The following is a 23,099-nucleotide window of genomic DNA, read 5'->3' on the forward strand; positions in this document are numbered from 1 at the left end:
AGGCTGACAGACGGGAGGCCTAGAACAACGATCAAAATCTTCAGTTCTAGAAAAATGCTTTAAGGCTGGCTCCTCCAAGTTCTGCTAGTCTATCAAGATGAAGCATTTAATTTTCTCCTGTGGATGCAGTCAGGTATACCATACTGAGTTTTTGACAGAAAAGGAATTTCTCCATGGTTCTACAAACCACACATTCAATGAATGTTGATTTGTTAATGCAAATTGACCATCAAGATTTAAATCCCACAAAAATCCCTCAATAACGATTTAGTAATCATTACCAGCTTCTCCAGTATCCTTATTACCAGAACTACCAGTTATTAGAAAACTGTTTGATTTGACCTCCTGTATGCCTTTGCAGCCTCTGGCTGGAGTCATAAAAGCAGAAACATGGCCCTAGGGCAAAAGCAGGTGAGCAACTTAAGGACACATGTACCTATGAGTCACTGGGAGTTGGCTATTTTGAATATTTTTATCACTGCTTTCATGTAATACTAAACTCTTCTTAGCAACTGATACAGGCTACGGTGTGCTGTGAATAACAAACCAGAGCTTCAATAAGGGTTTTTTTTTTTTATGTTAAATTCACATTTTATCAGCTTACTATAGATTCCTGTCTTTATTACTACCTGTTTAATATCAGCTAATATTGTGTAGGCTGCATAGAAAATAAATTAAGGATACGTGGGTCTTGTCTTCTGGGACCATACAGTTTTGAACAGATGATGACACCAAAATAGAGACACATAAGCTACAGAGTAAACGATTGCATGAATTAAATATGTAAAACATTATGTTGAGAACGAACAAGATAGTTAGCTTAGGTAGACCTTTAGTTGATGAGTGAAGAAGCAATTATAGAAGCAACCCACAGAGAACTGCTGGTTTTTAAAAGGGCTTAATAAATTATTTAATTAAGACACTCTTGCCTAAAGGGAAAAGCCAGAAATTTTGCAGATTTAGTGACTGCAAAATAAAGTTCTGGGGTGGGAGAAATATTCCAGGCCTCCTATTATTTTTATCTCCAACCTTGCAAGAAATGGCATCAGAACTAAGGTCCAGCAAATTCTGTTGGATTTAAGTTTTACTTTCAGCCACATGTCATTATTAGCAAATGTGCTATTTATATTGAGAAAAGTGTCAGGGTTGTGCTCAAATGTATATTAAACTCAGGCTTGTGACAGTGCTCATTACTATAAAAAATGTTTAGATTTTTTAAGGTGAACACAAATAATATATTTTTATGAAAAATATCCCATAATATCTCAATTAAACAAACATGTACTGAGTGGCATTATTTTACATTCTTGCAAAATGGTGGTCAGCTGCATTCTCACAGCCCCTTCTGCATTCACTCTATTGCAAATGTTTTTTTTTTTAAATAACATTTGTATATATTTAATGAGTACAACATGATATTTTGATAACCATATACATAGTGAATGATTATTATCATAGTTGAGCTAATTAACATATCCATTTCCTAACATATTTACCTTTTGTGTGTGTGTGTGTGTGTGTGTGTGTGGCAAGAGTAGCTGAAATCTACTCTTTTAGCAAATATCCAGTGTACAATACAGTGTTATTAACTACAGTCATCATGCTATACATTAGATCTCAAGACACTATAGAAAATGAATACTAACACATTAGACATATCAATGGATACATACTTCAACAGCATCAGTAGGACAATTAAAGTCAATAAACTTTGAGAATGAATTCTTATGAGGCCATGTTTATACAAGTAAGTCTGAATAGTTGGAGTTCAAGCATTTATTTTATCTAATTTGTTCAGGGTAAACTGAATTAACAAAAGATAATGGGCTTAATTCTAAAATCTGTCTCACTAGAGCCTTTATTGACACAGCTGAAACCTTCCAAAATCAGCCCCTTTCATTTGGAAAGTGAATTCTGTCAGCTAGCAAATAGTAATGATTTGTTTTCTGCATATTTCACAACATTTTAAAAGGACATATTTGAGAAAGACACACGAGAGAGATATCTAACTACAAAGTGATAGAGATTACCTTGCTGTCACTGCTCTCCGGCAAGCAAATGTAGATCTGAAGTCCTAGCCAAAGGCTCATTCCACAGGGTGATTTCTATAGATATGTAACTTTACCACAAAGCATAAGAAATGTGGTTTCCTGGAGATAAGGATGAAAGTCCACTGAATTGAAAACCACCATCTATACTCTAAAATGTTAGAAATAAAATGCTCTTAAACAGAGAAGATCCTCAAAAAAGGTGCCTTAGTATGGAGATGTCCAGCAGGGTTTTCAAACCACACACACAAAAAGTCTACAAAATTGAAAACTTTCCAAAAAATCAAAAGGCTCCTGCAGAATTATCCTGACAGAATTCAACTTTTACAAGTCAGCCAGAGTTGAATAACTCACAATGCAGAAAGTTAAAATCCTTCTACAAAGAATTTTCCCTAACCATTGGTTAAGATTTTCTTATAAGATATTATGATATTTTTATCTTTAACATTTCAGCCAAATTGTATATTTATTCATTCATTCAACCACCAAGTTACTACCAGATGTTAGCATTGGGGATGCAAAATTAATATGCTATGGCCCCTGAACATCTAGAATCTGGTGGAAAGGAACAAGCTCATAGAGAATCTATGGTGTTCAATAAATATAGGGTGATGTCAGGAAAAACATTCACCTCCATTGAGGGGAGCTTTATCAGAAGGAATAAATAAAAGGGTGGTCCAGGCAATAGAAATGGCATTTAAGGAGGCATGGTGACAGAGAGAAAGGCACTTTTTGGTCATGGCAAAACTGCTCAAAATGAGTAGATGAGAGTAGAGAGATAGGCAGAAGCCAGATGACCAATAGAGAAGAAATCTTTAATAGACGTTAAACAGAAATAGAATGATCAGAATTACATTTAAGGACAACGCTCTGGAGTAGTATAATTTTCCTAAAACAATTGGATGTTTATCTGGCCAAAGAAGTTGTGAGAAAAGTTACGTTTTTTTCTTCAGAGGAGGTGTTGACTTTTGGAAGAATGAGTAGGCTTTTTTCTCAGTAGTTGCTGAACTTAAATATAGGACCATCAACTGAGGGAAAGTGAAGGAGAAGGCTTGACTGTCAGAGGCCATATCTACATTACTGAGAGAATACTTGTGAACCCATGGCCATCATCTTTCAATCAAATGCATATCATATGGAATACTTCAGCTTTGCTGGCAGTAACCAATGCAGATCTAAGGAGAGGACAGTAGACAATAAGAACTGTCTACATTGTCATGGGGATTATTAAAGAACTGACTGAGAAAACAATTTAATACAACCTCACATATTCTTTCATCTTCAAATTGTGCCTGCATCAAATGTTAGCTGATGCTATAATTATTCTGCTGACCAGCAGTCTTCTTTCAATAAAATCAATTATTTCAATATAGTCTTGTTTTCCAAGTAAAATGTTTTAGTTATTTTTTAAAATGAAGGTTATTTATTTAGTTTCTTGAAGTGGTAGCACATTCAGATAGTTCAAGCACCAAAAAGCAAAAAAAAAGATATTTAGCAATATCTCATTTCTACTCCTTTCTTCTGTCTGCCGTTTCTATCTCCCTCAAAACAAGTAGCCAATATTATTAGTTTCTCACTTAATTCCCAGGATTTAAATGTGTATATATATGTGTGTGTGTGTGTGTGTGTGTGTGTGTGTGTGTATATATACTAGCCAGTACAAGCATAGATTACTTTCTCTTCTTTTTTTCACCCCAAGAGTACATTATTTTAGCATCCTTTTCACCCCACCTAAAAATAAATCTTGGAGATTGTATTAGTCAGTTCTGGCTAATCCCATAATCCCATAGACTGGTGGCTTAAACAACAGAAATTAACTTTTCACAGTTCTCAAGACTGAAAATTCGAGATCAGGGTGCCAGCATGTTGGGTTTCTGATGAGAGCTCTCTTCCAGGCTTGCAGATAGTCACCTTCCCTCTGTGCCCTCACTTGGCAGAGAGAGAATAGTAATCTCTCTGTGAGGGCATCACCTTCATGACTTCATCTAACTCGAATTACCTCCCAAAGGCCACATTTCCAAATACTATCACATTGGGGGTTAGGGCTTCAAGATATTGGTTGGGGCAAGGGACCATAACAAAATCTTCCCATATGAACATGTAAGGAGCATCTCTATTCTTTTTAGAGCTGCACAGTGTGCTATTGTTACATCATACATCTTTAATGTTGAAACAGAAAACTGAAGCTGTGCTTAATTACTTTTGTTAATAGGATCTGTAGCAATAATGTAAGAAGACATGAGTCTTAGATTCGAAGGTGATATTTCTGATGAGGTTACACATAAGCTTGAATTATATTCAGATGATTGCTGGAAATGTACAAAACTCAAGCAATATGTTTAGTGTACATTCATTAGCACATCATTATATACTTAAAAGTTCAGCATTCTAAATTAAATATGGTTGAAATGCTGTCTTAATATGAAGATACTGACTATATTTGAAGGTGTAAATTATAGTAGTAAAACATAGAGCTACAAAATGTATTTTTTTCGTGTCATTCCTTATAAATGGTCATTTTTATCTCTGACTATTAATTATTAGGCATGTTATGCAAGCCATTCTAAATACATTAGTGTATATTTTGGTTCTAAGGAGAGTATTTATGTAGAAGAAAATATAGTGATCTCTATGCATAAAGTTCAAATGTTTTGCCTACTCACAGTCAGAGGCAGAAGGAAAAAGATGAGCATTAAAGGAGAGAGAAGAGTGGTCAGAGAGAGAAAAGGTGAACCAAAGTAGTGAGGTTATGGAAACCAAAAGAGGAAGGCAAAGTCAATTGAGTCAATTGTGTCACATTCAAGAAAAAAAAGTAATGATATGGACCCCCAAAACAATACATCAGGAGACAGAGGTAAGATTTTAAAATATTAAGTAGTGAGCTGAATAATGAGAAAGTAAAATCAAAATTCTTTTTGGCTCTTTAACAATGCTATTCCATGTTTATATTCCACTTTAGAGTAACAGAGTACTTCCACATAAGATATCTTTTTATGATATCTCAAGGAAATAGTCTTGTAGATAGATAAGTGGAGAAAGATGCAGTAGAAAGAGATACTTAAAGATGCAAATAGAAGATAAAGTAATGGATGAAGTTAATTTCCTAAGGAGGAGAAAGAGGGAAGAATTTAGTGCTGGAAAAGAGTGGGGATATTTCTAATTTTGAGTCAGAAAGAAGAAAAAGTGAGTTGTTGAAAAGACATAAACATTTTAAGGTAAAAATAGTTTAGACAGATGTATGACTAAAGACCGGAAAGTAATCAAGGTAACATTGAGTTGAGGGCCCAAATGGCAGGAGAAATGTGAAATGAGTGGGGAAATAATGATGTTGACATAAAATGTCAAAACAGTGACTCTTCACCTAGTCACAAGCTCTCCAAATCTCTAATACAATACAATGGTCCTCCCACTAATGTAATGGTAAGTGGACACTGAAGTACTAGAACCAAGAGCAAACTTCAAACTTGAAGTTTTAAATAATCCCAGCAAAGACTTTAAGAGAAGATCACTTGCTATATAATTCAATTTATAAGTCTGCTATGAGCTCCCATCTCCAGCCCACTCCACAGGAAGGAAAACGCATTAAGGGAGTTGTTAGAATAATACACTCCCACAGGACAAGACACCCTGCAGTTTTTCAAACAACAAGGATGTCAGTCTGTGGTCCAGTCTCCAATCACCCTCTTTAGAGAGTTCTGCTTTTTCTGATAGTACTCAAGTGTTTATAACTTTCTCTTTTAAAGGTATGCATATTAAAAAATAAATTTAAGTTTGTATTCTATGAGCTAACATATTGGTAAACAAAAAGTACAATGGCTTTCCTTCTTGGCTGAAAATCCACGTGGCATGTCCATTTGGGCCCTATGGTACCTCAGCCAGACATCCTGAGATTCTAGTCTTTTGGCTCTTTAAACAAACTGTACCATTAACATATTAATTTTTTTATTACATCTTATAGAAGATAAAGTTTGTCAGGGTCATACCACCCTGAACAAGCCTGATCCCATCTGATCTTGGAAGCTAAGCAGGGTCGGGCCTGGTTAGTATTTGGATAGGAGACCACCTAGGAAGACTAGGTGCTGTAGGCATAAAAAATAAATTAAAAAATAAAGGATTGTAAGCTGACAAGATCCTTGCAATCTGTGAGGTCAACCAAGGGTTGCCTCGCCTAAAAAAAAAAAAAAAGAAGAAGATAAAATTTACTACATATACAATACACCTCTCTCTGTGGGAAAACAAAACAAAACAAACACATCCTAATGACAAGGATAGACATGTGTTCTCGAATGGACCTATCATGTTACCCTGTCTTCCTGTCTTGGTGTTGGTTTGGGGAGAAATTTGTGACTTAAGTTGCTCCAAAGCAAGTAACTCGAGATTATTTCCAGGCTAGAGCCAAAGAGGAAGAAATCCTCTTTCTTTGCTAGTCGAATTGCTGCTGGGATGAGATGAGAACCCAGGGTTGTTAGGAGCCTTGCTCCCAATGGCATAGAGAAAGCCATCTGCAAAGGGAAGCAAAAACAGTAGTCAGAAATAGAGAGCATGAGCCCTAAAAATGTTCCTGCCACTGAACCCAGACATCCCCCGGACCAGATCCCTACATCCTGTGTTTGGGTTATAGAAGCCAACAAATTTTCCTCTGTGTGTGGGCAAGTTGGGATTCTGTCATTTGCAACCAAAAGTGGCCCAGCTATGCACACAAGACCTATACTTACAAGGTGCTCAATAAATGTATATTGATTACCTGGTTGCTTCTTTGTCAGCGCTTTCTCTGTACCTTTTGCTTCTGCACTTCCATTTTGTCCTACGACCTCATTCTCAATAAAGTTTGATCAAAAGTAAGGCTGCGATTTTCCAGTAATAACTGGGTGCTCTAGTCCCTTGACCCTGTCCAAAGTCATTTAATATGTTTGTATTTCAGTTTTCTAATTTGTAAAACATGACAAATAATAATAGCATCTATGTATTTAGCATCTATGTATTTAGCATCTACTATATTCCAGGTACTGAACTAAAGTTTAATGTACATTATCTTAGGTCCTACAGCAACTTAGTAGCATGCATAACGATCCCCTTTTTATAGACGAGGAAGCTGGAATGCGACGAGGTTAAATGAATTGACCAAGGTCGTACAGTTTGAGTGACAGAATTCTGGCTCATATCCAAATTGGTCTGAGTCTCTGAGCCTGTGCTTTTTCCAGTGTCCTATGATGCCTTACTTATTCAAAGTGGTTCTTTGCAAGTAGTAAGATAATGTAGGTGAAGTTGCTCTAAAAACAGAAAATGATCAAAAATCATTCTCCAATTGACAACCAAGTTGTATGGAAGTGGGCCCAACTATTAACAAGGAAGATTTAGGTTATGAAGAACATTCTGACTAGCCCAGTTATGGCATTAGAAACAGTTGTTGAAAAAAATAAATGCAAATCTCATATAAATGAGAAATTTTATGAAGACAGAAAGAGCAGCCAAGATTCTGTTTCATTTCTGAAGCCTCAGTAAAACTCAGAAGGACATAAGTAAGCTTTGCTAAGCTTGGAAGAATCAAACCTCATTTCTCATTTTCCTCATTGGACCATTAATACTTACAGCCTGCCATTTCCTTTGTGGCCCTGTTGATGAAGTGTGCTTATAAAATATGGACATTTTTACGTACAGATCTGGATAACAATATCAGTGGTGTTTGAAATGAACAAACATATAATCATGCTGTTTATGTACTATTAAAACACGTACAAACCTTGCTTTTGTATAAATTTAACTGAAAGGAGGATAGATCAGGTCTACATGTGAAAAATAGTTCTTAGTAAAACTCTTATGTTCTTCAGGCTATAATTACTATATCAAACAACTTCAAGGAAACCACATTATGAACTGTTTTATGTCCATTTTCTTCATTAGATTGTGAGTGCTTTGGACATAGAAATTGTCTTACTCATTTTTTATTTGTAGAATAGGTAAAATTTGGCATAGGTTGCATTGTGATTTTCATGAGTCCTGGGAACCTCTTCCTCCATAAAAATATTAAAATTGTATTTTAATGACCATATTGGTATAAAGATGAATATATTAATATTCTATAGTTCAACATTTTCTTTGACCTAAAATCTCATTTTTTTCTTTTGACTCAAAAAAATTAAACCATTTGCATCATATTGCAGGCTTCAGATGCTGTGCTTACCTTGCATATGGATAAGTCAGTCCTGATAAGTGTTAAATACAATTTTGTTGAATGAATGAAATGAATAAATGATTTAAAATGAACATTTCTCTGGTGGTAGTGATTCTTAGAGCTTCTATTTCAAAGTAACTTTTAGCTTAAAATACTTTTCAAAAGCAACTAATTAATAAAATCATCACGAAGTACTAAGATTCATTTAATCCGAAGCCAACTATTGAAATGTACTACTGTAAACAAAATTAAAACCCAAGAGCAGTGTAGAAGTCTGTCAACGTGGCAAAATAAATATTTTAAAATAATATCAGAGGTTGCTGTAATTTTGAACAAACACAGCACACCTCTTAAATAGAGAAATTTAAATATTTTCTCTTTAAAACGTTGACATTCCAAGAACGTCTGTTCATAAGGTGGACATACAAAAAAATGTGTGTATGTACTTGGAACCACATAGTTATTGACTATAATTTAGTTAAACGTGTGCCCAGAACACTAGACCTGCTGCCTTTCCCAACACTGCTTTTGGAACTCAGTATTTCCCCACTGTTGTTTCCAGAGACATCTTTTTTTAAATGGAAAATTGATTGATGAAATCTTAGGCATTAATAAATGCTAATGCATATCATGAATTAAAACGCTGTCGTTTTATAAGAAAGAATTATTGGCTGTGTTATTTCTTCTAGTAATTCCAAGTCTAGTATTTAATTTACAGAATGAAATCTGGAAATCAATTATTCTGTTCATAGCACAGTAAAACTTAATTTTAAAATTATGTTTTGAGAGGCTGCCAGACTGGCTTATCCACTAACTTATAATGTTGAGTGTCATAACTGAGCAGTTTTTTCTCACTTTGAAATTTATTGAACAGAGGAAGCATTTTTGCATTGTCTGGACAGAATTGTGTGCAAATTAATATCTGGATAATAATTCAGATTCACTCCTCCACAGAGGATATTATACATATAAAGTAGTGCTAATATTTATGGGATGGATAGTTACCAGAACAGCTCTTAAAGCTACATAATAAAAGTGCATTAAAGCTGCCTAAATTAATTAACCATAGATACTGAAATGGATTCAGCTAATGGATTCTGCTTCCCCAGAGAGTACCCTCTTTTAATAATAAAAAAAGCAAAACACATGTTTTCCTCTTCTTTTTTATAACATCCAGCCACCTGACCAAGTGGGACGGAGTGGGACAGAGACTGCACACACCACCCCTGAGCCAGCAGGAGGGAGAGATCATCTAGTGATCAGACACTCTTGCTTCTCCTCTCCAAGGGCAAATGGGCTGCCTCAGCAGCTGTCACATCCCTTCGAAACAGGAAACCCATCTAGAGTTTCAAACTTATCTCCTGTATTGCATTACCAAACTGGCAGTCTTGCCAGATTCTTGTAAATTCTGTTATGTATGACGGTGGTAAAGGCTTGAGGGACTGGTGAACAGGGAGGGCGTTTGTGTTTGGGAGGGGGCACTACCTGGCTCATCTACCTGTCATCTGGAGATGAAACAAGCACAGAGGAAGAGAAAAAGGATCAAGGTCATTAGGTCTATCTCATGCCAATAGGGAGAATCAACATCCCAGTTGAAACAATAAGGCGTCCTGTGATAAGGCTGCTAGTTATCCCAGACATATAACGAGATGCTTCAAAAAGCCAGGCTGTGGACTCAAAAATCAGTTATTCGGCTTGCTATTCAGTCAGACAAACCCCTTGTTTTCCTACTTTTCCCGTTCAATGTTCTGCTTTAGGCATCTTATTGCTCATTAGCAGTTCCAGCAGAGGGCAGGCAGGAGAAAGGAGAGAAGTCATATATTATAGCAGATGATCTCGAGTCTTCTGAACATGTTAAGGAAAATTTTCTGAATTACTAAGAGCAACAAAGGTCTCTCTGTCCAATTTTTTTTTTATCTGCTGCATAAGATGTTATCAATTTTCAAGGTGTCTTCTCTCAGGGAATTTATGTTCTGATTTGGGAAGGGAAACTGAAGACCCATGAAATAGTGAGAAAGCCATGCTCTAAAGTCATCCCAAGTTATCCCAAGTAAAATCATGGATTTTAAGAAAAGGAAGAGAGGTCTTTGTGTGCTGAAGTTGGTGATAGCATTTGTAGATTAAAAGTATACATTGAAGTAAACAGTGCAGAGAAGTGAGAGTTCAAGTTTGGGCAAATGTAATTGTGGAAAATTCTCTGAACAGGCTTGGGTGACAGCCTCTCAGAGAGAACTTGTAGGCATCCTGTTAGAATTCGGTTTATGCAGGACAGGTCTCATCGGATCTCAGCACCAGGCCTTTGTGGCGACCAGCCAGAGTGAAGTGACTGGGAAAGTTAGATTGGTTGGCATTCCAGGAAGAAGAGTACTCAGTATCTTTCCATATTATTCATTAAGGTCTGTGTGATAATGTCATGAGCAACTCACTATGGGGAGGTCTTCATCAGATAAACAGGGCTGCAAAATTCATAGCGAAGGAATGTGGGCTGGAGAGGCACTCCCAGCCACAGCTGCTACCTGAACACCCAGGACTGGCTGGGAACCAAGGAGACATGCTGAAACCAGGAGCCTCAGCGACGAATGGCAGTGTTACAGCCGCTTAATCTTGAAATGAAAAGTAATTGCTTCTGGCTTAAAGAATAAAGGAAAAACAAGATCAGCCTTGGCTGAATTACATTTTTTTTTTTTTTCAAAAACAACCATGCTGTAGACCAGATTCTAAAATTTGCTTGGTATTTGAAACTGTGAGGAAATGGATGTTTTCTGTCAATGTAATTTAAATCTATCCACGAGTACTGATATATAAGAACACTTGAATGCAAATACATTTCGATTAACATGATTAAATCAAATGTGTTTACTTTTAGCTATAAGGGATGACATCTAAAATTTAACTTACCTGAACATAATTTTAGAAACCTGGTCTTCAAAATAACTGCTGCTTTTTTTTTTTTTTTGAAGCATTTTCCTACTGAAAAGTCTCAGCAGAAGCTACCAGAGCTCCTTTTCTGTGTAGATGAAAACTGCAACTGGAGAAATATGGAAGAGAGGAGAGGGAAAAGGCATTTCTATACTCCTAATATATTTCTGTGATGGAATTGTCTTCTCTATATACAAAAGGATTTGTAAAAATTCATAAAAGAAGAGCTGCAAATTCAAATTATTGTTAGAAGGATTGAAAGATGGCTTTAACGCCCAACTGAATAAGTAATATTTGTGTTTTTATCTGTTTACTTCTCAAGGGGCTAAAGAATGGCAAATGTCAGTAGATGCTCTGATTATAGAGTCTCCATTTCCTTGAGAGTAAGGGAGCAATGACAGAGAGTAAAAACAGAGCAAGAATGAGAATGAACAAATCTTGCCTTTGAAGTTTCAATTTTTAAATTACATGTATTAATTTAAAATATTTGTGACAGACTCACAATGATGTGCAGAGAACGAATTAAAATGCATATTGTCTCTTAGAGTCATGTAAAATTGCCTACATAAATAGCAGTTTCACATCTTTTAACTTAACATCATAAGCCCTCACAGAATTATCATCAACCAATAATAACCAATTAGGAATAAACTCAGTTTGTCTTCCTGCCGTCATTCTGTACAAACATGATTATTATAAAAATAATGACACATGATATCTTCTTACAGGTGCCAACATTGAGGACAGTCCTTATAAAAGATCCAAGGCTATTTATAAACATTACTCATAGAATATGTTTCTGCTTCATTAATTCAAAACAGAAAAAAAATTTATTCTAGATGTTTTTTGGATACCACCAGTTTTGGGGATTTAACCTAGCAGAATAGCGTCATGACACTGACGACTGCACTTGCTTCCTCGTGAGCTCAGGCCGGTGGACAGTTGGAAGGCCAGCTAGAGACCCAATGACTTAACGCACAAGAATTACAAACCGGGGGCCTTTAAAAAAATGAACAGTGTCATACAGCCCATGAGGTAGAGAAACAGCCATGAATAACACTAAGAATGCAAAGAATGTTCACAGCTGGTAAACCTCTTTCTACTGGTATATGACACACAGTCAGTGACCCTTAAAGCCACAATATTTCCAAAGATGAAGTACTATGGTACTTAGTAACACTTTAAATATATTTTTTAAAGCAATCCTTTTTACACCAATACTCTATCAATCTTTGCCAAGAAAAAGTATTGAGTGTTGAAATACTCCCAATTTTCTCTTTTATACTGAGCATGATTCAGATGTCAGCAAGTCTTCCATTCCCATTATTGAGAAGCTTTAGATAAGCATTCTGTTCTTACAAAATATGAGAATGTCCCCCCAAAATTACAGCTTTAAAGTATAATGTAAACATACATTTTATTGGAGATATACAGTGATTGCAAACCTTTAGATGATTAGGAAGTGTCTGGTATGTTGTGAAATGCAATTTTAACCCAAAAATGTCACCTGCAGATTTAAGGCAAGCACAGTTTTCTATGTAAAAACAAAACAAAATTACAATTACAAAACCATAATTTCTCATGTCAAATATTATTGTTAAAAAATCATCAAGATATATTTTCTTTTTATCCCCTTTTACTTCTAACCTATTGTGTCTTTATGCTTATAGTTTACGTTTAAAGCATTTCTCTTATAAACTGTATAGAGTTGGTTCTTGTTATTTTTTTGTCCAGTTTCATGATCTCTGAATTTTAATTGGAGTGTTTAGTTCAATTACATTTAATATAATTATTGATGTTGAGTTTACATCTGCCATCTTGCTATTTGATTTCTCCCATCTATTTGTTTTCTCCCATCTGTTTTTTGTTATTTCCTTCTTTCCTTCCTTCTTTTGGGTTTGTTGAGAATTTTTAAGTATTCCACTCTAGCTCCTCTATTGGTTTAAAAGCTATACCTTTTAGTTTTATTTTTTAACGGCTGATCTAAGGGTTGCAACACACATCCTTAACTTAGCAGAGTCTACTATGATTTCATATTATATCACTACTTTTGAAGTATAAAAAAACTTACAAAAATACACTTCCTGTTCCCCAACTTGTCCTTTGCGCTATTGTTTTCATATGTCATATTTCTACAAATGTTAAAAGCTCCACAATAAATTGTTACTGTTTTTGCTTTAAACTTTATAGAAGTTTAAAAAAGCCAATACTGAAGCAATCCTGAAAAACTTTCTAAGTTGACCCTCTGCTAGCTTTTTTAAAAAAATTCTTAAACACATTTATAAGAGCTACTATAAAGTCCTTGCTTGCTAATACCAACATCTCTCTCATCTCTAGGTATGTTTAATTTTTTTAAATGATACTGAAAGATAAATAAAACCAAAATGACAATAAAAGCAATAGCTCTTGCTGAGATCACACATACTCAACTGCTGAAATTCCAGGTCCCCGAGTCCCTGTCATCTGGAAGAATGTGAAGGGTCAAATGTTCCCCTCTTTGCCACTTGCTTAGCACTGCAATCATTGCCTCCTTCCCAAGTCCTTATGGCTTGTGCATGGTGGGAGGCTGTTACATATGTCAGCATCTCCCCGAGATGTTGTTCTTGTGGCACCATACATTGCTAACACCAACTATACTGCCATCCTTTCTGCAGTGCTGCAGCCACTGGCACAGGGCTACTCCAGGCCAGGCAGCTTCTCACTAGACCCTAGGCCAGTTTTAAGAGGCTCCTTTTGTTGCTTCACATCTGGGTGCTACAGATGATGGCCCTGCCTCTTGTGCTTCCTACTGTCTCTCTTAGCAGAGCTGCAGGAGAGCCCAGTATGAGCCCCACTGCCAGAACGCTCAGTGCCTCTCATCTGCCCTTGACCCCTGGGGTCAGGTATGCTTTTCCTCCAGCCAGATTTTCTCATTGACCACAGCTACTGGTCAGAGGATTTATGTCCCCCTGGTGGTACCTCTTGTTGAACAAGTGCTCATTAAATTGGTAAGTATATGCTAAGATGTGTATAGGATCTTATTAATTGTCAAGAAATAATTTTTAAAAACTAAACAAATACATAGACTAATAACTTAAATCCAAATATTATGTTTAATAAAAAAAGTCCTCTGCTTTTAAAAAGTTGAAACCAACTGAATTCTATAGGTCTTCTTTAGTCTATCTATAAAGTTCATTCACTAATGTGACAAATAAATACCAAACAAATGAGATGTACCAGTTTTTGTACCATGTGCTAAGAATACAAAATAGACAAGATGCCTGCTCTCCTGGAGCTTCCAATAAACAAAACAGTTAATATCAGTTACTTACAAGTGCAATATCAGAGAGCGGTATGTGATCAGAAGAAAATAAAGCAAAATAATAGGATAGGAACTATGAGAGAAAAATAGTAGATGAGGAGGTGAAGGAAAACCTCTGAGAAGGTGGCATCTGGGCTTAATGAAAATCTAGGGAAAAGAAAGTCCAGGAAGAAGGAAAAGCAAAGTTACGAGAATATAATGATCTAGGAAGTGAACGACAAGAGATGATATCAGACAGACAGACTAGTCTATACCATCAGCCTACAAAACTATGGTAAGGAGTTTGGACTTTATTCTAAATATAGTGGGAAGCATTGGAAGGTTTCAAATGGGAATGACATTCTGTGATTACATTGTTAAAAGATGTGTGTGTGTGTATTTTAAAAGTTGTAGAAATCATGGCTATTCTCACCCAAATATGTACCTCCTAAAAATAAGAATTTTATTCTATATCACCACAATGTCATCATCATATCTAAGAAAACTAATATTTATTAAATATAATATAATATTATTTAATATGTAGCTCATATTCAAATTTTTTCCAATTGTTCTCAAAATGTATTTTAGCTGTCTTTATTAAGCCAAGAGTCAATCAAGGCTTACATATTGTATTTGGTTGTTATGTCTTCAGTCTCTCTTAACCTAGAATAATTTCTCCTTCTCTTCGGCTGCTGATAATGACTTTTGGAAAAATCCAAAAAAGTTGATTTAAAAAATATCTCACATTTGGGATTCCTCTGTAGGTTTCCTTATAATTTGATCGTTCTTTGAGCCCCTGTAATATTTATATTTTTGAAGTTAGTTTTAAAGGCTTAATTAGATTCAGGTTAAACATTTTTTAATAGTTTATAAGCACTTCTGTGAATTTTATCTGCATAACATCAGGAGAAACAATGCAAGAACCCCATATTATCAATGCTAAGATCTATCACTTGGCCAAAGTGGTGATTACCAGATCTCTTCTTTGTGCCCTTTGCAATTAGTATGTAACCTGTGCGGTGATGTTTGGTCACTCTGTAAATATCCTGTTCTGCAATTATCTTCTACCATTGTTGATCCTTGCCTGAATTAATTATTTCATTGGGAGTTGCAAAATAGTGACTTTCAATTATTACCATTCCTTCTTTGGCATTCTTTTCTAAAGATGAGTTTTCCCTAATCAATTAGAATGATATAAAATTCCTACTAGAAAAGCAAGGTAAATGTTCAGTTATTTCCCCTTCACTGCTAATTTTAGAGTAAAAATTTCTTGAATAGTCACCTCCAATTATGCAAATGAGTTTTTTCTTCTTCCCTTCATTTTTTGGAGCACCACTATGAACATATGGATTTCTATGTATTCAGTATTGTACCATCAATTATAGATAGTCTGCTTCAAATTGTCCAAAATTTGTCTAATGGGAACCTTTTCAAACTAACACCTGGGTCCTTTTAACATGTTCCCATAAATCACTGAGCACTGTTTCTGGTACAATAAGATATCCTAAACTCACCTTGTAGCTTTCCTTCTCAACAACTAGAATAAACTATTTCTCCAAAAATCATTGTTGTTTTTAGTAAGTAATGGCGAGTAGAAACGAAATCTGGCTTCGAGGTATGATTATTGCTAAAGGTATGCCATTGCTTCTATGTTCTTTCAGCATACAGAGCTAGAATAGATGATACATAGATGATAGATAGATAGATGATAGATAGATAGATAGATAGATAGATAGATAGATAGATAGATAGATAGATAGACAGACAGATAGATAGTATTTCTAATTCAAATTTAGTATTATAGTTTAATCTTACAAGTCTTTTCTCATTAGATGTTTTAAAAGAAGAATGAACAGAAGAAGATAATGAGTGCACGTGCAAATCAAGGGAAATAAAGGATCAAGAGTGACTCCCTAGTACAGCATACAGAATATAGTCAATCGTATTATCATAACAATGTATAGTGCCAAGTAGGTACTAGACTAATTGGGGGGGATCACTTTGTAAGTTATATGAATGTGTAATCAACTCAAATTGAGAAATTAAAATTTAAAAAAAAAATGGCTCTCTAGGTTTCTACCTTGAGAACCTGAACCTGGATGGTTGCTGCTCCTGCTGCCATTTTATCAAGATGGGAAGTAAGAAAAAGTAGAAATATTCATAGGGTGAGCATGAGGATGAGAAATCAATTATATATAGTTCAGTGTTTTATTTTATTAATTATAAAATTAAATAATTTCTTTAACAAGTGGCACAAACAGATGAGTCAGAGACAAGACAAGGATTTTACATAGGTGTAAAATCTTGATTCAATTACCAGTCAAGATTCATCTGATATTGGGTACCCTTCAAATACTGTTAACATCTGTAAAATCACTTTACCCCAATATGTGGATGAAGCTTGATACTTGAATATGACTTATTAGGGCAAGAAAATCTAGGTCAAGCAAAGGAGGAAAGAAAAAAATGAAGGTGAAGATTTCGGGGGTAGTAAAGGAGAAACCTTAAAATGACCCTGGGTTTAAAACATGACATATTAGTTTGCTAAGGCCGCCTTAACAAAATACCACAGATTGGAAGCCTTAAACAATAGGAGTTTATTTTCTCACAGTTCTGGAAGCTAGTAGTCCAAGATCAAGGTGGTAACAGGTTTGTTTTCTCCCGAGGACTCTTTCTTTGACTTGCTGATGGCCACCTTCTCCTTGTGTCTTCATATGGTCATTTGTCCATCTGTGCTTCTGTGTTCTAATCTTCTTTTCTTATAAGGATACCAGTCATACTAGATTAAGGCCCACCAACGTGACTTAATTTTATCTTAATTACCTCTTTAAAGGCCCTATCTCCAAATACAGTCACATTCTGAGGTACTAGGGTTTAGGACTTCAACATACGAGTTTTAGAAGGACACAATTCAGTCCATAACACATGGTATAAAAATAAAAGCTATATGATAGGATGAAGACACATGCTCAAGAAAGTTAACAAACAAGTCTTTTCGATAGCTGGGTCTCCTTTATGACCGGGCAAAGACAGATTGGTGGCATTATTACTCCACTAATGCTCTAGGAAGTTTGAAATGATGATTAAATGATGAGCCACACGTTTATCCACATGTCTATGGTCAATGATGAATATATACAGAGAAAAGTAGAGACAGAAGAATAAATCTACTCCGTTTCCACCAAGATTTTCTAGGCTTTTAACTTGAGCCATTATGCTTAGCTTGCTTTCTGCCAGGGGGTTGGCATTTTAATCATTGCTCTCTCCTTTTTCTTTCAGGACAAGTATCCTTGTGCCAAATGACTCATCTAATACCAGCCTTAACTGTCACAAATGATATGGGAGTGGTAGGTTTCATCTATCTTAGTATAAGAAAAATTAAAGAAGAGGAAATCAAGTTTTTTTAAGAATGATAGACTGGCACTTTTACAGATGGGAAAAGCAAAGGCCAAAGGCGGGCCTAGTGAACTGACTTGCCCAGGGACTCAAGGACTTGCTCAGCTAGTTAAGGACACAGCTAGTACTCCCTCTTTTGACTTCTATCCTAGTGTTCTTTCTGCTTCACCACAACTAAGTAGTTCTGTGTTTAATTTTTTCTGTTGAAAAACATTCTTGAAAGTATTGCTTACAAATGGTTTGAAATGCCAAAGAACATTCTGGTATAGTGGTTAAGAGTACAGACTGGTCAAACAAGCCTGTGTTTGAATCTCAGTTTTATCATATACTACTATGTAGCCTTGAGCAGATTGTCTAACTTCTTAAAGCCTCAATTTTCTCAACAGTGGAGTGGGGATAATAATACCGCCTACCTCAAAGAATGGCCCTGAGGACTTGAATTGAAGCATTTTTTAAAAACGTGGACAGTGTCAGGTACATCATTTAAGTGTTCAATAAATAGAAGGTGTTATTATTCATTATCATACCCTTAAATTTATCAGAATTCAAGATTTCCATTCTGGTTTCCTAGATAAAATGAAGCAAAAATAAATAAATAAGTAAAAGAACAAACAAACACCATTAGTTAGACATCAATCTGTTTCATAGATAAGAGAATATTTATTACAATGTCCCAGGATCTAGCAGTTGAGCACAAGGGCAACTAACATGTATAATAATTGGATCAAAAGTTTTCACAACTCTAAAGGTGAAAAATTACAGCCTAAGGAGGAAACCAAAATCTCCTAGGCAGTAGGGTAAAAGGAAAGGAAACTCTGAAACAAAAGAAAGAGCCTGGGCTGGGGGTGGGGTTGGGGGGGGTGGGGAGGAAGATACTGTCAGATCTACAAGCTCAACAAAAGCCTTGGTGAGGGCCAGGAGTGAAACAGATTACTCTCCAGGTAAAAGAATGACGTTAAGATGACCAAAGAAAATAAAAGTTATTTCTAGCAAGAAAGACTCCCTGTTTTTCAGAACCTGGGATCCCTTAATGTGAAGAGGTTTATTCTGATGTAGAGTCATGGGAAGCATTGGTCTTAAATCCTGATTAGGCCTGCTTCAGTGACCCCCATAAAACACCTGGTAGTCACTGAGCCCATGCACTTGAGCTGGTTGCTATGTTAATTTTCTTTAATCAGTGATTTCTTCCAAGAGTTGGGTTCCAGGGCCCTGCTTGCAAGCCTATCATTCAAAATTAATGAAACACTATTAGTATTTTAAAGTATCTAATTGTGCACATGGGAAACTCTAGCTTCACTTGAAGTAATAGAGCATTTTAGAATGCATGTGTAGTACAAGAGATACTTACTGAAAAAGGCTATTTATTGTTGTTAGTCTTTATTGCCTCAAAGGCCAAGAACCAAAACCCAGAACTGAAAGCACTAAATGAATTTATTCACAAAGTGCATAGAGAAGACAGAACCAGAGAAACTCTTCTGGAACAGATGTCTGCAAGTTCCCCAATTAAAGTGTAGGAGAAAGGCACTTTCAGTTATGCAGTTACTTCAGTTCTTTGCTTTGCTGAAATGGTCCTCCAGTGAGCCAGACCCATCCATACTTTTTGTTTATTCTTTCCCTGCTGATTTCAGTTCTTATCTAAGAGCTGGGCTGGGAACATTTTGCAAGGCAATTTGGCAGTATTTATAAAAATATTTAATGTGATTATCCTTTGACCCAATAATATTAGGAAATTTTCCTATAGAAATTCTATCTTAAGTGTTTGAAGATATAGGTATTAGGAAACATACTGTCCCATTGCCTAAAATACTGTAAATTGAAAGCAATCTATATGTCCAACAATATGAGCTGGCTACATAAATCATGATGTAGCCATACACCCAGCCTGGAGTCAGACCACCTGAGATCGAGTTACTATTTCACCACAACTTACTAGTTGTGGCCACTTATAGTTGTTTTATATTGCTGCCATACAAATCACCACAATTAAAGAGGTGTAAAACAACACAAATGTATTATGTTACAGTTAGGCAGATTAGAAGTCCAAATTGGGTCTCACTGTGTTGGCAGGGCTGGAGTCCTTCTTGTAGAGTTTAGGAGAGAATCTCTTTCCTTGCTCATTCAGGTGTTGGCAGAATCCATTTGTTATAAGACTGAGATTTCTCTTTCCTTGCTGGCTGTTAGCTGAGGGCTGCCTTTGGCTCCTGGTCCTTGCATATAGACCCCTTTTTCTCAAACAAAGTAGTAGGGTGCTGAATCCTTCTCATACTGCCATGTCTCTGATCCTATTCCTACTATCACATTTCTAACCAGCTGGAAAGTGTTTCACTTTTAAGGACTCAAGTGATTAGATTGCTGCCCCGCCCCGCACCCCCCGCCCCCCCGAGATAGTCCAGGATAATTTCCCCACCTCAAGGTCTTAACCTTAATCCCACTTGCAAAGTCCCTTTTACCATGCAAGGCAATGCATTCATAAGTTCTGGGATTTGGATGTGGACATCTTTGGGGGCCTTTATTTTACCTACCACCCCCTCTCTAAGCCTCATTTCCTCATTTCCAGAATGGGGTTTTTCCCACATATGGTTCTTGTAAACTATAGATGAGACAAGCTCTTGACACACAGTAATCACTCAGCAAATGTTAGATATCATCATCGTTACTATGTAGGCATTAAAAATTTGAGACAGAACCCATATTATTGACATAGAGAGCTGTTTAAAAGATATATTTGAGAAAAAGTAAGCTATAGAAGAGTGTGTATAGTATAACTGCTTTTTTTTTTAAAAAAAAAAAAAGGAGAAAAGGGAAAAAATATATTCATATTTGCACAGGAAAAAAGTCTGGATGGATACCAAAAGACTGAGATTGAGAAGGCTGAGTATGGATGTGGGATTTTTTTAATAACACATATTTTAAAATTTAAGGTGATAACCACATTAGGAAAATAACTAGAGTGTTTAATGTCCAAATAAGTGTGAGAACAAAAAGGAAATAAAGAAATGATTATTCACAAAATGACAAGAAGGGAAAAAAATAGCATCGAAAAATGTTGGAAAATAATAAATTCCAAGTACGATAGTAGAAATAAGCCTAAACATGTCAATAATCACAATAAATACGAATAGATTACATCCGTTTATTAAAATACAGAGATTCTCAGTTTGGAGAAAATAACAAAATCTAGATGAGTGAAGATATCATTCAGATAAAATTTTTAAGCACAAACATTAATAAATATATTGATTATAGTCAGTATAGGAACAGAGTAAGTAGAAACACCAGTTTCAGGCTTGTGGTTGCTTTCAGAAAGAAAAGAAGGGAAACAGTGTGAGAGAGGCTTACAAAAGGGGTATTCAACTATATCTATAATATTTTATTTCTTTCTAACAAGAATAAAGTATCTGAAATATATATTACATGACATTTGCCTTTTAAAATTCTGGATTGTTACATTTTCTAGTTTTTTTGTGCATATAAAATATATATTTTTTAATTTTTTAAAGAACCATACTGAGAAGTCTGAAACAGGGTGGTGTCCTGATGGCACACATATTTTGGATTCTGAAAAAATTCTAAAATTTTAAAGGTAAACATGAAATTAGGGCAGACAAAAATGTATTTCCACTTCCTATTCATCGGTTAAGGTTACCATCGATTGAACACTTGAACTAGGTTAAGAATAAAACTGTTTGAAAATGCCCAAAACACATACACGAAAATATTTAAGAAGACTTAAACGGAAACATGTATGCAAATTTAATAAGTTCTTAAATGTCGTCAAGAAGCAAAGGAACAATTGAAATCGTAACTAAATTTTTCAAAGAAATTTAATTTTGAGCCAGATTCTGAAGAAGAGGTTCATGGATTTCTAAGAGAGAATAACTCATATAGGAAAACGGACTGTGCTGAAGCACAAAGAAGGGACTTTGTCGGCAAAATGCAGGGGACAATAGCAGATTAAAGTGATTGAAGCAAATCTCCTTCTTGAAATTCTATAGAGCTATGAAGACAGAGATATTTACATGAACATAAGCACTGATAAATGCCAATATATAAATAAATAGAAGATTTAGAAGATTTAGGCTACCAGAAAAATAGATCTGACATTATAGATTTACATTGACTATGACAATTACCTTCTTCTCTATATATTGGGGACTCCAGTAGAGCCACAGTGAAAATGTAAAGCAAAGAGCCAGTATTTATGAGCTGCTTTGAAAGAAAAAAGGGGAATGCTGATGGATGAGCCTCAGTTCATTCTCTGTTGGAAGTGATAGAATTACTCCTTTAGAGTTAGATATAATTTCATAATTTAACAGATAAATATCCTCCCCCCCGCAAAAGGACAATCTATTTTGAAAATATCTCATTTAATTCCATAGAAATATTCTAATGTTAGGTTAAATACACCTTCTTGCCTTCAGATTAATTTGAGTAAAAGGCTCAACTTAATATCTGTTGGGGGCATGCAGGTGGCCATGACCACTAACTGGAAATTTGAGTCAGTCCAGATTTGTGGTTTACATCACAGAGGTCACCCTATGAGCCCCCTGGTCAATTACCAGGTCCTATTGTCTCTGCCCCCTTATCAAGGCTCATGTCTTATTCCCTCCACTATTGTTCCAGATCTGCCTTCATACCTGAACGCCGAAGCAGCTTCCCTATGGTCTCCCCACCATACTGCCTGTCAGAAGGAACTCTCTCCCTCTCTCTCTCTCTCCAAGGCCAACCTGAACAGAGCCTGCTATGCTTTAAAGCCTTCTGCAGTGGCCTCACAATGGGATTGCCTCACACTGATCTGTGTCTGAGTTGTGAGGTGGGTCACAGGCCATGTGTTACTGATAATAAAGCCCCAAAGACTCCAATGACATGCTTGTTCAGCCCTGTGTCTAGAATGCCCTACCCTCGTAGCTCAGTCACTGGCTCTGCTGCCTGGCAAACTGGCTCCTGCATGTCTCAGCTCAGATGCTCTCTCCTCTGTGAATCTATATTCCTGACTTCCCCAGCCAGCTCACGTTCTTCTCCTAAAGCCTTGCTGCACTTTATATAGACTTCTAAAAAAGACTCGTCTTGTTGGATTGCAATTGTTTATGCAACTGTCTCCCACTCCATCGTAAGTTCCTTAAGGACAGAGACCAAGCCTTAGTGCTTTTTACATTGCCAGTAAATAGCAGCTTCTGGTACATTCTAGGCACACAGTGAACACTAATGGATGTTGAATGAATAAATGAGTGCCACCACTTATGTAAGGTAAAGAGATGGCCCAGTTAATTAGATCAACAAT

The 23,099-nt window shown here is 36.0% G+C and overlaps 1 protein-coding gene and 1 pseudogene across 1 annotated transcript in view; one reads left to right on the forward strand and one right to left on the reverse strand.

Annotated features, from left to right (window-relative positions):
- The window catches only part of DDAH1 (dimethylarginine dimethylaminohydrolase 1), a 212,884-nt gene that overhangs the window by 142,631 nt on the left and 47,154 nt on the right, over window positions 1-23,099 (reverse strand). The window lies entirely within an intron of this gene.
- Window positions 6,018-6,136, forward strand: LOC112485956 (annotated as a pseudogene).

This window comes from Pteropus alecto, unplaced genomic scaffold, assembly GCF_000325575.1.
Source record: "Pteropus alecto unplaced genomic scaffold, ASM32557v1 scaffold25, whole genome shotgun sequence".
NCBI lineage: Eukaryota > Metazoa > Chordata > Mammalia > Chiroptera > Pteropodidae > Pteropus > Pteropus alecto.